Source organism: Ochotona curzoniae, unplaced genomic scaffold (assembly GCF_017591425.1).
Source record: "Ochotona curzoniae isolate NIBS_2020 unplaced genomic scaffold, NIBS_Ocur_1.0 scaffold_4506, whole genome shotgun sequence".
NCBI classification, from domain to species: domain Eukaryota; kingdom Metazoa; phylum Chordata; class Mammalia; order Lagomorpha; family Ochotonidae; genus Ochotona; species Ochotona curzoniae.
This window is the reverse complement of record NW_024467119.1, coordinates 27333629-27350055: the sequence shown is the minus strand read 5'-3', so window position 1 is coordinate 27350055 and position 16427 is coordinate 27333629. Positions and strand designations below refer to the sequence as shown.

The 16427-nt window shown below is 37.6% G+C and overlaps 1 long non-coding RNA gene across 2 annotated transcripts in view; it reads right to left on the bottom strand.

The window, feature by feature from the left end:
* The window catches only part of LOC121147387, a 34772-nt gene that overhangs the window by 14091 nt on the left and 4254 nt on the right, over positions 1-16427 (bottom strand). For both annotated transcript variants that reach the window (XR_005882371.1, XR_005882372.1), the window contains exon 2: positions 15955-16069. This is a non-coding gene — a long non-coding RNA (uncharacterized LOC121147387). The remainder of the gene's footprint in view (positions 1-15954; positions 16070-16427) is intronic.

Genomic DNA, 16427 nt, shown 5'->3' with positions numbered 1-16427 from the left:
ATCCCAAGTTCTCACTATGGACTAAAATCCCTGGCCCTATGTAATCTGCATCCAATAGCAAAAGCTACTGTCAGATCTCATCTAGGAGTTTTTGTTTTCTGCCCTCCATTCTGTCTGGAAACTCTCCCTTCTGTCTCCTGTGGGTCATTGGCTTCTGAGACAGCAGCCCTATTTTGCATTTGGGTGCCTACTTCAGAATAAATACATCATCATTCAATGGGGACCTATGTTCAATCCAGCTGTGAAGACTGTAGCTTCACGGTGCAAATTTACTAAAAGTTACATCTTTTTTTTTCTCTTGCACTTTTACTAGGTTATACTGTCCTAGTACCTACATTCACAACAATCACTCACTAGTCCCATTTGCAATATCTGCTTACTCCATCCTTTATATGTCTTTCATTTTAAATAACACATACTTAAAATCACTGTTGTTTCAGGCAATGTATTTAGGAAAGTAAAGTTACAATGATCAAAACAGCAAACTAAAACAGTACTTCTATGGCTCTAACCCACTTGCTCTAGAGGAACTCTGCTTTCTCAAATTCCTCCCAGAAAGATTGAAGAGAAATCTAGGATTATCAGATTTCAAAATATGAAATCAATGCTGTTTGTTGTTCTTTGCCTTCCCCAGATTTTCATAATAGTGCTCACTTACTGTTAATGCCAAAGGTGGAAGATTACTAAGTGAGGCTGACCAGAGGGGCTGCTGATGCTCAAGGCTAAGGGAGCTAATATTTCTCCTATTGGATATTGAGAGAACTGAAGATGTAGCCAACATATAGCCAAAACTTTTGCCTTTGGTGCTGTTCCTGTTGACAGCAACTATTCAGTGCCTCAATGGATTTGTGGAGTCTCTTAGCTGTCCCTGCTTTGTGGTTGCAGTTTACATCGCCCCAAAGCCTGTGTGTTGAATAATCATTTGTGTGGCACACATTCATATATGCACACAACGTAACCCCATTCATTCCAACAGGGGAATAAACAGGGTCTACCAAATGTCAGACATTATATAACGCCCTGAAACTACAGCAGCAAGCAGAGTTGTTGAAATGCCTGCTTTCATGGAGTCAGTAGAGGTAAATAATCAAGAAGTAACTTAGCTAGCATAATGTCAGATCATAAGTTTATGAAGAAAAGTAAAACAAAGCAAGATTGTACATACGTGTATGAATTTGGGAGACTTAATGATTACAAGAAAGTAGTAGTGACTAAATTTATCCACCTGATGGAGAAGAAAAGGCACGTTTCATCTGAACTGTGAAGGCAAGTCACATGGAAGACCACGTCAGGACTTCCTGCAGGGTATCACATCAGTTTTTATTATCTGCCCTGAGCTCAGATCTCAGCTGTCCAGCTCAGGGAAGATGAAATGTTGATAAAGCTTAAAACAAGGCAAGAGCAACCAAAAATCTGATACTAAAGTTTCCACAGCCAATGGAACAGATCATAGAGTAAGAAAAACACTTTATGGTACAGTTTGCATTATTTATTCTTTACACAGCATTATGAAAGGGAAATTATTCTATAGCAAACCACATGCAGGGAACTTTTTGTGAAATTGTTAATGTTTAATTTCTAAAGCAGTTGAGATACAGACTAATGATTTTCAGGGCAGGCCCACTTATTGTGACAAATAAGATAGTACTTGGCAAAAGTCTCAATTTGGCAACAGTAAAGAATAACACTTAAATTTAGCTGCCTTTCATGGTGAAAAGGAGAGGAGAAGTAAATATATACAGATTTATAAATATTTAATGGAGAGGTTTTTTGACACCTGCAAGAGTTTTATAAATCTGTCTGATATTAGATTTTAAAGGAAGAATATAATTTTAATGATTGTGTATTTGAAAATAGGGTTTCAAAAGTACACCCTTGATCTCATTCAGCCCATTTTCTCTTTAGTATGCAACCCTAGATGAACCTAAAATAAAGGCACGATAGTGCAATTGTTGCCAGAGTGGCTAGGTTCTACATTACAGAATTTGGAACTCACTCTGTTTCTTCGAGTGGGACCTCATAGCAGCTTTATGATCTCCCTGTGTTTTTTTTTTTTCATCTCCCAAATGAAGGTGATAGCATTATCCACTATAATTGAGTTGTCCTCAAATGAAAAGGATTAAACAAAAAATACTTAGGAGATAGAAAATAAGTTACTACAGTAGCTATTACTCATTAATATTGATTTTATCACTCATGTGTTATGGCAAAGTTTATATTCACCTGAAGTGAAAAAGCTAACTTATATAAAAAACTAATTCAGAGAAACAGAAAGAAATCTAATGTATCAACAACACTAACACATAATGATATTTTAGAGAAGAAATTTCCAAAATCATTGAGTTTTATTAAATGTGAAGGTTAATCATGAATAAACAGAAAGAGTAATTCTAGGAAGGTGGGTACTATTAGATGACTCTGAAACAGACAAGTACACTAATTTGTACATAACCTTTTCCTTCAGGCACAAATGAATGCCATTTACATTTTGCACCTGTTAAGTTGAGGATTTGAAAAATGCTTTCTTGTCCCTGACTTCCAGTTGGCTCCTCTGATAGCCTTCATATTAAACAATTCAGGTTATGACTTTAGTAACCTTCACTTCCTTTTTCATGTTTCTGTTTCTGAATGTCTCACAGTGTGAACCTAAATGTGATTCTTTAAAGCTACGCCTTATCTGAGATACAGAAAGGACTGAAAATCAAATCGGAGGTCGAATACTTGCTCCAAACTCTTGCACGCATTTCACACATATTAATTTATTTAATTCCTATGTGTAACAGCACCTTTGGATGCCTATTATCAATCTTAGAATATTGGGATATTAAGTCACATGTCCAAGATCACTCAAATAAATGATAGCAGATTTGTCTAGTAAAACAGGTTTGCTGATAATTAATGGAGTGAATTTTAATTCAACACTTATATTCAAAGACTTTTATTCATAGATTTTAAAAATCAAAATTTCTCACTTTATTACTTACTGAATTTCTGTGGCAAGTCACTTAACCTTTTTGATCTTTAGCTTTATATTCTGTTAAGTGAGATGCAGAGCAGCTGCCTACTGTACAAATGTGTTAAGAGGATTAAGTGAGATGTCGAACAGAAACATTTCAGAATCAGACAGATCTGGTTTCACATCTCTACTTTAGCACTTAAGTACTTGGCTGGTATATCCACACTCACTGCCCCAAAGTGCTCTGATTTGCAAATTGCATGAATAATGCCTGCTATGTAAGGTACAGAGTCAGAGATGTGTGTTACAATCCAAGACCAAATACTAGCACACAGCATTTTCATAAATGGTGGTGGTTAGAAAATGTTTGCAATTAAGCGCTTATACTTTTAGCATCCCAGTGTACTCATCAGTAACTCTGTAATTACTGGAAATACATGTTTGAAAACATGAGAACATTTCCTAACACACACCACAAATCAAAGCTGAAATTCTACCTATTTTCGTGTATATAATTTTCAGAAACTGACATAACAGAAAAAGTGATTTCAGAGTCTGAACACTAAAGAAATGATAATCTGCTTACAATATCCATTTCACTTAAACTCCCCGCTGGAAAAATGGTGACATGTTGTCAGAATGAGCTGTTATATAGATACTTTTCGACTTGCAATAAATTATGACATCTCATAATTCTATCTGGTGTTGTAGGTAATGTAATTCAAAAATTCATCTAATGCCATGTCCCACCAAGCATCCTTCTCAGCCCAGAACAATGTAAATCGTTACTCATTTTCTCCTCCTGATCATTTCCACAGCACCATGTGACAGTATCACATATCACACCACATATCACCTGCCTGCTTAATGATCAGAACTTGAGATTTGAATAAGTTTCAACTGAATGGAAATTGCTTCTGCTCCATTGTAATGTTAAAAAATACTACTATTCAAACCATTGTAAGTTGTGAACCAACTGTACTTGTATTTGATAAAAGCTCTTTTGTATCTTTCTGTAAAAGTATTAGCTGTACATATGGCTGCCCAATTAGCTACTCAGTAGCTTGGCATAGCTGTGATAATGTCACTTCTCATTCACATATAACTAAAAGTGTGGGTGCCCCTTTAGGTCTTGTTCTTAAAGCTTAGGCCCTATGCTTTTGCTAGTTCACTCACCGTTCCTGCCAGATAATAGTGGGACACAACACTAGTCTTGGAAACTATATGTTAAGAATGGAAGAGTTGCTGTTTCAATCTGGGTTCCTGAAATTCCTTTTAGAGTGGAGCCATCGCACATTCCTGGATCAAGAGGACTGTTTCACAGAAGAGACATCTGTTACTTAAGCCATGTGATTTAGAATCTTTGTTACAACAGCTCAAACTTTATCCAGTAAGTAAAGCCAAAACATAGACACCAAGTTTAGCCCCACCTTTTTTTCTTTGAGAGGCATGACTTCCATCAAAGAGAAATTTAGGAGTGGAAGAAATTATGATAGAGATAAATCAATGACGATGTCTAATTCACATTAATAAAAGTTCATTGAAATATTTTATTGTTATTCCTAATTGAAAGGCAGAAGTATACATGAAAGAGGGAGAGAAGAGGAGAGGGAGGGAAAGGAAAGGGAGGGGAAGGAAGGGGAGGAGAGAGGAGGGGAGAATAGACACAGTAACCAGGGCTGTGCCAGGCCAAGTTCAGGAGCCAGCAATTTCATCCAGGTATCTTCTGGGAGTGGCATGGACCCAAGCACTTGGTTGGTCCTTACACTGCTTACCCATGTGCATCAGCAGGAACCTGGCTGAGAAATGAGCTGATGTTCACATGGGCTGCTCCCATCGCAGGTGCTAGCTTTAGCCCCTCTGCCACAATGCTGGCTCCTTATTACGTTTTGTAATGTTCTCAAATTCCTTTTAGGAACACAGAGATCTTAAAGTTGCTGTAAATAATTCATTTCTAAGAAACACATAACCTTCCCATTGCAGAAAATACTATTTTCAGTTTATGTAATTTAGTCCAAAATAAGACTTAGCAGTATGATTAAGGTCATTTTGATATCATATGGATTGGGGAGAACATTGTCAAACTAATAGGAAAATAATTTTACAAGTTTCTTTGTAAATATATTAGAAATTTAAAACTTTTGTTCCAAAAGATCATGACAATTTTGATACCTTCCTGACAGCATTTATTTAATGTCTTTTGAAAAACAGATTGAATAAATGATATATAGAACCTTTATCAAAACAACAGGTGACTTTCATAATCATTGATCTTTAATATATATATGCAATTGTATTTTTTATTGATTTTATTATTCATGATTGTAATTTTATTTATTTATTTATTATTTTATAATAACATTGTATTATGTGACACAGTTTTATAGGTACTGGGATTCCCACCACCCCTCCCATAACCATCCCCCCATGGTGATTCCTCCACCTTGTTGTGTGACCACAGTTCAAGTTCAGTTGAGATTCCTAAATTGCAAGCATATACCAAGCATAGAGTCCAGCATCTTATTCTCCAGATAAATTCAACAGCTTTTTGGGGAGATCTTCTCTGGTCTGAAGGTAGAGCCAACAGAGTAAAAACCCAATCAATCAAAAGCCCCAACATAACATCAGCAACAATATACAATGTTGAGTAAACAATCTATTAAAAATAATGCAAGTTCTTAACCACATCCTGTGACTACTCCATTGACATTTCAACAATTGAGGGGCATAACAGGTATATTAGGGGTGTAGCACAAGGTTTTGAAAGTATAGTAGGTTTTACAATTTTTCAAAATACATGGATTGAGACAGTATTAATTACAGGTTGAAAAAGAAGAAAAAATATTACAGGTTAAATTAAGGCAAACATGTGGTATCTAACCTTTTGGGATTGGCTCATTTCCCTTATATTATGGTTTCCAGTTGGCCCCATTTTGCCACAAAGAACTGCGTTTTGTTTTTTTTTTAATAGCTGAGTAGTATTCCATGGAGTGGATGAACCAAAGCTTTCTTATCCAGTCTCCTGCTGATGGACATTTTGGTTGCTTCCATGTTTTTGCTATTACTGATTGTGCTGCTATGAACATAGATCTTCTTCTGCAATTGTATTTTCTACCCCAGAAGTTGAGTTCTTTTTTCTTTGCCACTGCTATCAAAAGGATTTGACAATTCTGTTTTCTACTTTTTAGGACTAGTTGGGGATATTTTGGGAGGCAAAATATGTAGCAACAAACAGACAAATACATAATCTACTATGAACCCAGGATCCTGTGTGGGAGACCTGGAAGAAGCTCTTGGCTTTGGATTGGCTTAGCTCCATTCACTTGAGGAGTGAACCAGTGGATGCAGGATCTTTCTCTCTTTCTTCTTCTCTCTGCAATTCTGACTTTTTAATAAAAGTAAGTAAATAAATACATTAAAATCATTAAAAAAAATCTTACCCTTGGTAGACTGGCTGAACCCCAGCCATCAGCTAGTGGTTAGAGCACTTAAGCTCAAGGTTTTTTGAATGTTTTGTGGTGTGGACATCTAGGCAATCTGGTGAAGACTGTAAATCTTTATATACTTCAGGATGACACAGAAAACCAACTTTACTAGGTATTTCAAAATGTTTATGCAAAATGAAAAGTAATTGTGGGTGGCCATGTAGTGTTAGAATGCCACTTGAGATACATGCATCCCATTACCAAGGCAATTGGTTTGAATTTCTTCTTCTCCACTTGCAATGCAGCTCTCAGCGAGGTGCCTTTCAGATCCTTATTACTTAGGTGGGACACCCAGGCTGATTCTTCAGCCTGACCCAGCTCAGGGTCCTGGCTGTTTTCAGCTTTTTGGTAGTGAATAAAAACATGAACGCTCTGACTATGTCTATGTCCAGGCCACAAGCAGGGAGCTGGATTGGGAGGAAGTGGAGCAGCTAGGACAAAAACTGGATCTTGGCGCTTGCAAGGCAAGGATTTTAGCTACTAGGCTATCACACCTGGCCCAGCTAGGTTCCACTTTTACTGGAGGCTGAGGTTTCATATTTTCTCAGGACCTCTGGGTTCAATGTTGACATACTTCCACCCTCTCTCTATTCAATAGATAACACTCATTGTGGCTGATAGGCTACAGTCAACTCCACACCTTGCTTTGCAAGTACTATTTCCTGTATCAAGTTTCTTGCCACAGACTTCTAAATGCTCTATGAAAATGTCTCTATATATCAAATTTGATTAAATTTGACAAATATTTCATAGAAAAATAGAGTAAAATACGATAATCCTACACATGAGATAAAAATCTTAGTTACTAGACATTTTCTCTATTATTAGTTGTCTTCTGAGGACCTAAGGTTACCCTATCCTCATGGGTTGTGTTGATGGGGGCATATTGTAGGTTAAATAAACTCAGTTCCTGGGTTTTACAAACACTTGGGGAATAGTCAAATTTTATTTATCGTCTGCCAAGCAGTTTGTCACTTCTTAACCCATTTATGTTTGAAAACAAAATTTCATTTACACATTGCTAAATAGTCCACTCATCCAAAAAGTTTTGTGAAAACTCATTCAAAGCCAGAGTTGTTCGGATCAATGCAGTTCTGTTTTCTAGTAGAATGCGGAGTTGAACTCCACATTGTTTCCTTGTAAATGCCAATTAAAATTCAGAACTTTAGGTGCAGTGAAGGAAACCCAGTGAGACTGAGGGACCCTGGATTCCTATGTGGCTTTAGGGCTGTAGCAACTGCAGGAATTGGGCCACATTACTTGATTTAATGTTTCTCAACTTTATATTTTGTTAGAAGCAGAAGCTTTAAAACATGATGACCCTGGTCCCTTCTCCCCCTCCCTAACTTAAGTTTCAGTGCTTTGGCATAGGATATAGATTTTCAGGAAAGGTATTTTTAACTTACTACAAAAACAGAATGAAAGAGAAGTAGAGAACTTCCATCTGCAAGTTCACTCCTCAAATGCTCATAACAAGCAGGGCAGGACCAGCCAAAGCTGCGGTCTAGAATTCATTCCATATATCTAATATGGGTGTCAGGGATACAAGACTTTGATACATATTCCACTCTTTGCCCAGAGTATGCATTAGTAAGAGGCTAGATTGGAAGTAGAGCAGGAATTCAAATCCAGGGACTCCCATACAACATGCAAGTAATCTAAGTGGTATATAAACACTGTGACAAATTTCTACTCCTAAACCATTATGTATTTTAAAAGTTTGCCTCATTGAGTCTCATGGACAATAAGTATTGATAATATTTTAGGATTGCCAATACCATTGGTTTAAAAAAAAAACTACATCTATATGCTGCTTTTATTGTGAAAATCAATAGAAATTTTAACATTTAAAAAGGGTAAAAGTGGTATAAAATTAATGATGTGAGATTATGATGAATCACCGTATCTGTTGGTAAACAGCACCTGCGTTTCCATTTCATCTATCAAATGAGTCAAAGAACTTCAAAATGTCTAAAAAACATTGGCTTATTATCATTTTTATATGCTTTTTTATTGTTGCTAACTTTATTTTTATTATCATTTTAATTGTTTCATTATTTGGCTTATTCTTTATCACAGGATGATGAAAATCACCTTGTAATATTATTAATAGGAAAATATTCTTATTTATGTGGAACTAGATAATCAGTCAATTATTCATTCTTATTTTGAAATTAGCATTTTCATCACCCTGTGCATGTTTTAACAATGAGCAGCTTATAAGTGTATTTGGCTTTGTTTTGATGCATCATTAGGCCAGAGGTAAATGTATACCCTGAGACTAGTAGCTGCATCTGGTTGTTTGAGGCTTCAGTCTGACCCACAGCACACCTGCGGGTATGAACAGTACCACAGCCTTCTCCCACATGGGATAGGGAGTGTGAACTTTGGCATCTCTGTGGCCCATGTGAGGGGGTGCTAATTCTGCAGAGAAAAGGTTCAGCTATAGGGCCTAGTGCCAGCCTCACTGCATCTGGAACATGGAACACACAAAGGACATGGGGAGAAACACCAGGTACTCCAGGAGCTGTTGCCTTGTGTTTAACTTACTATAGTCACCATTTAGCATTCTGTGTTGAGTATTCCATGTCTTTGGATAAGATTAAAAACCTAGCATCTCAGTTACTGAAGGAGATGAGACCATATTTACCTAATAGTGACAAGTATTTAAGGATCACTCAACACTGCGTGGTGATGGTACATTCTCATCTATCCTCGGTATTTCTTCAAGACATTTGAGGGATGCCTGCACAAATATCGAAGTCCAAGATAAAAATACATCTGAGATAAAAAAACAAGATGGACTCCCAATGAAACTGTTAAGTGTATCTTGACAATAGAATGCTGGACTTTGTACCGTATTCTATACTTACAATGTCATGGTACAATTACAAAGAAGAGTGATGGACTTGTGATTGTTGCTGAAGTTATACTATTGTTATATTAGGAAGAAATACAATAAAGGGGAGTGTGGACAGGGAAATCCCAGAGCCTAAGAAAAGGTATCATGAAAACCAACCAACCAAACAAACATGTGTGTGTGTGTGTGTGTGTGTGTGTGTGTGATGAGTATTCAAATAGGAAGATCAATTTCAAATGAGTTAATGCCAACGCAAAGGTTATTCAAAACCCTGATGTTAAACATATGAGGAAATAAATGTCAAAAATGACAAAGAAAAACACTGTACAGAATTTGAGCTGTCTGCTATAGCCACTGATAATCAAATCTAAGAGAAAAAGAAAAAGGAACCAAAATGATTAAATGTAGGTTCATAAAACATGGAAAAAATACTGTGCAAGAACAATCTCTTTATTCTCTGATAACTTTTGTTTTTCATAAAAAGAGAGGCTGGTGTTATTTTGAAAGATGAATGATATAACACGATATTCAATAAGTTACAGATTATGTCAATATTATGCAGATTCCTTCCCTGTTAAGCAAAGCTAGTACTCTGCTGATTTGATAGCTATAGTGGAAAACATTTGTTCATTTCCTTACAATCTCTTCAGGCAGCATGCCCATCAGATTTTCAACATCCTTGCAAGCATGTTCTCCTGGCATAGAGAATGATTTTGTTCAATTGTGCCGGAACATTCTTCCGGGGTTACAGGAAACAAACTGCAGGTGTGAGTCAGCGCATTCATGCTCACTTCCGCTGCAGGATGCCTCCCTGTAAACTCTCATCAGCTCGCTGCCTCATCAAAGGCTGCCAGAAGCCCGTAAGTCCATTACCAATAAAGGCTTTTGGTCTACATTGGGACTACTGACTGGGTATTCTGATCAGTTTAATATCTTCAGCCTTCATTGCTAAAACCATCACACATTTGCAGGAAGAAGCACACCCATCTGTCTCACTTCCTCATCAGTGCCCTCTTGCAGCTGCCTGAAAACCACAACTTTTCCCTATGGCCCTCTCAACCATGTGAAGTTTCCACTGTTTTTCATTCAAAATGTTAGCACATGTGTGGGCGTTGTACTAACATTTAGTGAGATGCCAAGTAGCTCACTACATCCTGAGTTGAGTAATGTGAACATAAAGATGCTGACCTTCCTCTTGGAGAAAGAAAACCCTGGGATGGGCCCAGGATTCATCCTGAGTGAGAACTGTATGGAATGTGTGTGCATGTTGGGATGCCTGCACCACAGGCGGAGGATTAGCTGTTACCAGTCCACCACGGCAGCCCCTGAAGATTTCTAAAATCTCTGAAAGTAATCTTAGAATGACAGTTTCACACTCATGATGGTCAACTAATTATTCCCTGATGCTCAGCTAATGAACCCTTCTTTATTTGCACAGAAATCGCAGGCTCAGGATGTCAAGGTCAGTGAGAAGGCACTTGGTGAACAGAAGGTCCACGTCAGGCACTCAGTGTCTGCCTTGCCTGTCTCTGACTTTTTGATAATTAAAAATGTTAATACTCATATTTTACTAATGAGGGAATATTTTTTGAAAGATTACATGATTTTCTCAGGGTCTCACCTGGAATTAGAAAATCTATCAAAGCCATGTATTTTCAACATCATGTGGTTGTGGCAGATCTGGAACTTAGACGCAAGGCTTGATAACTTTTGGAGTTTGAAATTTCTGTGAGTCTCCAAAATGTGCCAAATAGGTTATTGTTAGTGCATCATAGTGTAACTATGGCATGTTATATCAGTAGCAATTGATGGGAAGAATTCTAATATGTGTAGCCATCGATAAGTTCATGCAAAGTCATAATGTGAAAAAAAGCATGCCTGAGTTTCATCATTTATTTTACACCAAAGTAAACTCATATTTCTCACTCCATTTGAAAGACTTTTGTATGATTGTATTGAAGTGTTCATAGCAGTTCTATTGTGTGGTAGGATTTGGGTTGAATCCCCTTCTTTTTCCCTTTGAGGCTTTCTAATTCTTCTACAAGAAAGCGTTGTGACCTTGGGAAAGCTGCTTAAGCGTCTTGAGCCACATTTTGTTCATCTGAAATAGAAATAATAGTGGAGTGCACTTCACGTGTCTGTTGTGGGTACTATGCACCGCCGCCTTATAAGGCCTAATAAGCTAGTGCATGGCCTGCCATATGCATTACATGTTGGTCACTAGGAAAAAGAATGTTTTACTTGAAACAAGTTGTATTTTCTCTTCACCTGTTGTATAAGGCATGTTTGCTTAAAAAATCAATTCAATTAAAATTGGTGCTTAAGTTCTTTGATGGTACAACCCAAACAAAGCTGGGTTACAGTCTACTTTTATGGAAGTCAAGGCTTTTAGTCATGATTTATTCGGTGCTGTATCATTAATGCAGGAGAGTTCAGAAGTTGCAGCTGGAGACTAAACTGTGTTGTTTACCCTAGAATTTAGGCTATGTCTCAGCTTGTTCATAGGACTGACAAAGGCGACTTCTTATGTCTAGGTTTGCCTCAAGACCTCTGGATTCTTTTGGGGTGGAGGAAACTAAGGGAACACAGTGAACATACTCTAGTTGGGTGAAAAAGTTTTTTAAAAAAGGTAATAGAGATTAGCAGGAGTGGGTTGATACTGAGATGTGCTTACTATACTTTATGGAAACAAATAGAATACATATAATTGAAGGGATACAATTAAAACTGGCATTTGAGTGGGATAGGGAGTTATGTGGAAATTCAGCAAAAATGTGGACTCTTGGAAGCTGTAGTATTTATTGTTCTATGAATCAAGGCATAAGCTTGCTAGCTGAAAATATTGTTTATTTCTTGTTGTGAAGTTTATTTAATGATCAAAAAATGTGCAGATATAAGTTATACATGTTTATGGGGTGCCATGTGATATTTCAATATATACACAAAAAAATCCCAGTGTATGAATCTCCTTTACATAGTTCCTATAGTTGAATATTTGTAAATACATGTTTCCCTACTAGTATCTAATGATATTATATTTAGCATGAAGGTTGCACTTTATTGTAAGCATATTTCAAAGCCAGTTAATATGTCCTCCAGTATCAAGTGGGATATTGTTTAAATCCTAGGGAATGCAAAATCAACAAATCCTTCTCCGTACTGATCAGCCTACACAACAGGGCTTTGCTGCACCAAATCCTCTGCTCATGTTTTAATTTTCTCAGGCTTTTCAGCCTGAAACCTGTCAGCTTCTGAATGACTGCCCTTCAGATGGTGAATGCAGACAGCTGACAGAGGGCTTGGGAATTCTGAAGTGTGGATCATATGACATTCTTATAACTTAATTATCTTGAGTCCTCTACCATTCTTTTAACTGTCAGCATTATCGTATTAAAATTTTATCATGCCTGAAATGATTGGTCCTGCAGTCAAACACACTACAGGTTGTAATTATTCCTCTTTAAAAGTATTGCTATTTCACTAGGCAGTCGTTTTTATTTTATCATCCATCAGGATAAAAGCTGGTATAATCTCATGCTCAAATGTCTACTATCAATGGATCAACGTTTCTTGCAGTGACACAATCATTCGATTCAGCACAATTCAAGCATCTCAGCAGGCTAGGAGCTGTGACTACCAGCACATACAAAGGGGAATTATAAATGACCGTGGTGTCATAGCAGTCAGTTGTCAGAACGTCCCCAGTCTCAAAGGGGGAAGAATTGTATCAGGCCAATCTCATCCTGGCTTTATTAGCTAATCGCCTACCTGCAGATGTACAGCTCTTGGGATATGCCCATCAGCCTCTTCTGCAGCGAGAAAGTCCAGACTTCTGTCCCACATGTTCCTGAAAGGATCTAATCCCTTGCACATCTGTATTCTGTCTTATTTTGTGTTCCTAAAGACAGGAGATGGAGTAATAGCTTTTCAGACAGAAAATTGTTCTCAGAAGGAGTAGGGAATAGAGCAGTAAAGCCATAATTTTTTCCAGGCCAACATCCTGTCATGCAGGCGACCCTAGAAGATCCTGGGGATTAGACAGATGTAGGACTTTTCTCTCCCTTTGCCTTTTCTCCCTGGAAGGTCGAGTTCTTTTACTAACATCTCTTTTGACTTGGCTTTATTTGAAAAAAAAAAAAAAAAAAAACCACTTTGTTAATTGCCTAGTCTCAGATCCCGCTATGCTGGTCTTCCCTTGCCTCTATAACTATTTCTAGTTTCAACATCTCCTTCTCTCCTTACTGTTTTTTTTGGTCTGGCCATACCTCTGTTCATATAACATAGCTGTGTCTACTCTGTCATGTTGATTCTTGGTTGCCCCCGTGGTGTAACTTTCCTTTTCTCATCTTGGATATCTACGAATGATATGAATCTGTTTTAAAATCCCTTTCTTTTGGTTTCCCTCATCAAGTCAAGTCTCCTTTATTATCCATGTTCTCACTCTTCAATGATTTAGTTATTATTCAGACCCAGTCTGCGTCCTTCATGCTAGGAAAGTTACTCTATTTGCACTGATTTATTTACAATTTACTCAGCTTTTTGTAATCTCTACTGACATTCTACATTGTTCTTGGGCAATGGTTTCCTACCCGTGTTAAAGCTTATGTTTTTTTTAAAATATGTATTTATTCATTTGAAAGTCAAAGTGACAGAGAGGTACTCCATATCTTTGATTAAGTTTATTCCAAGATATTTAAGGTTTTTCTCCACTATTTTAAAGGGGACTGTACTTACATGTTCTTTCTCAGCCATGAGGTTACTTGTGTATATTAGGGCCATTGGATATCCTTGGCTAGTTCCAGATCTTAATAGAAAATCTTCCAAATCTTTGCCCCGTCAGTATAATGCTAGCATTTGGTTTTTTGTATATTGTTTTGAATGAGTTGTAGAGTGTTCCTTCTATGCCTACCTTCCTTAGGGTGATCAACTTTTTCCCTAAAAATGACTTTTATTTTCTGTTCTTTTGCCCTTTATTTATTGTTTGAAGACATGGTAAAGCCATTTTTTTTCCCTTTTCCTTGACAAGGTTACAGACTTTTTTTTTTCTTGACAAGGTTACACATGTCTATCTTTCAGACTGTCTGTGCATTTTAATGACAGCTGGAGTGGACATTTCAGTTGAAAGCATGTGGAGTTTTCTGCAAGGATTCAGCTACAATAGGAGACAAAAATATTTGATTTGCTCACCATATATTGTTATCTGTGGAAGAGAGTTTGTAGTAAAATTGGCTCTTAGACATAAAATCAGGTCCCTGAAAATTTCTAAAACTCAAAAAACCTCAGCGTTTCACCTCTGTCATTTTATTATGAGCAAACTGAGGCATGGAAGAGGAGCAGGAATTGTCCCCACTGCCTGGAAGACTTTTGACATCTTACTGTTCAAATGCCTAACGGACCATTTTCCAAGTACATGGGACTCATTTCTACCAGAACCCTACCCATTATATCTTTAAGGAAAGCTGTCTAACTGTTTAAGGGAAAAATTAGTCTTTTCCCCTTTAATAAATACATTCATAGCACTGCAAGCATAAATCGCCATTTACGCAGAAACACTGTTTTAGTAGAAATAGTTTTTAGTCACAGTAACAAAATAAGACTGAGTTGTTTCTTTTGCCTTTTATCATGCTCAAATTGTGATTCTGAAGACTAAAATAAGTAAGTCCAGATAGCCTTTATCCTTTGTACTCTGTCCCACCTTTAAAGTTTTCAACAATTATATCTATAGTAGAGAAAGATTCAGATAAATATTGTATGTTAACTAATGCTTTCAAGGAATGTCCAATGTGAACTTCCACGGTGGAGTGGCCTGCTTGTGTTTATTTTTAAAATCTGGTGCATGACCTTGAGCATGCGACAAAAGAGAACAGGGCATTTCTTTCAGCTAAATGGGCCAAGGGGCATCCAAATTTGCCCTTCACTTTTTCTTGAAGATGAGATTCTTCCACACATTTGGAGTCTCCAAATATTAGTATTCCAACTTACATAAAGCCCTCCCCTCCAAAAAAAAATGAATTCCTCTATTTAAAATTTATTTGTGGACTTTCAAAGTTTAATTTATTTAAGGGTGATTTGGAGAGTCAGAGAGAGAAAGACTCATCCAACCTATAGTGAATTCCCTAGATGGCCACATGGCCAGGGTAGGGCCAAAGCCAGAATACAGGAACTTTATCTGGGCCTCCCACATGGATACAGGGGCCCAAGCACTTGAGCCATCTTCTGTTGCTTTCATAGGACATGAGCAGTGAGCTGGATCAGAGTTGGAGCAGCTGGGACATGAACTGGCACTCATATGAGATGTCGATATAGCAGACACTATGCTGCAAGCTGCCCCTAATGGTTTTTTTTTTTTTGTTTGTTTGTTTTAATTTAGAATTTTGGAAGGTCTGTTGTGGTTTCCCAGGCAATGCTCCATTACGAAGGAACAAATGGGGTCTAACCATTTGGGAGTCACGATGTGAAGTGTATGCAGAACTCACACATCTTTGATCTAGGAGATGAAGAAAGCTTCCAGTCTAGGAAGCTGGCTTCCCAGACTGTCCCATAGCTAAGCAGTAAGTGGAAACATTGGAGTGGCCACAGAGCTGCTGGGCAGATGGTCCTCCAGACAGAATGCTTTGTGAGAGGATGGACAGACATAGAGTGAAAATAGGTACCCGAGAAGTAGGGATCCGGAAACGGTCACAGTATTTTCCTTACTTGACTGCAGATGTGTCAGGTAAATGTCAAAAACCACTGGAGATTGACTAGTCCATAGGAAACTATGACCACCTTAAAAAATAAGGTAAACATACTGTCTTTTAAAACATCTTAGTACCCAGTAATTTGTATTCCTAGTTAGGATGTCACAAAAATCGTTACTTTATTCTGCCATATGACACTGTTTATTCCCTATTTACTTTTGGCTCTATTCTTATTGCTTGTTATTCAGCTTTGGTGCTCTGGCTTAGCACAATTCCCATTAGTGTGCCTTGCTCCAGTCTTACTCAAGCCCGCCCTGGCCCTATTGTGGTTTTGTGATGTTGGTTCACTACTTCCTGTCCTCATCATCTGACTTCAGGGTCCAGCTTTTGAAAATCTCTTACTTCCCTGGGAGAAAAATAACAGTTCAGCTCTGGTTCTTCCCTTC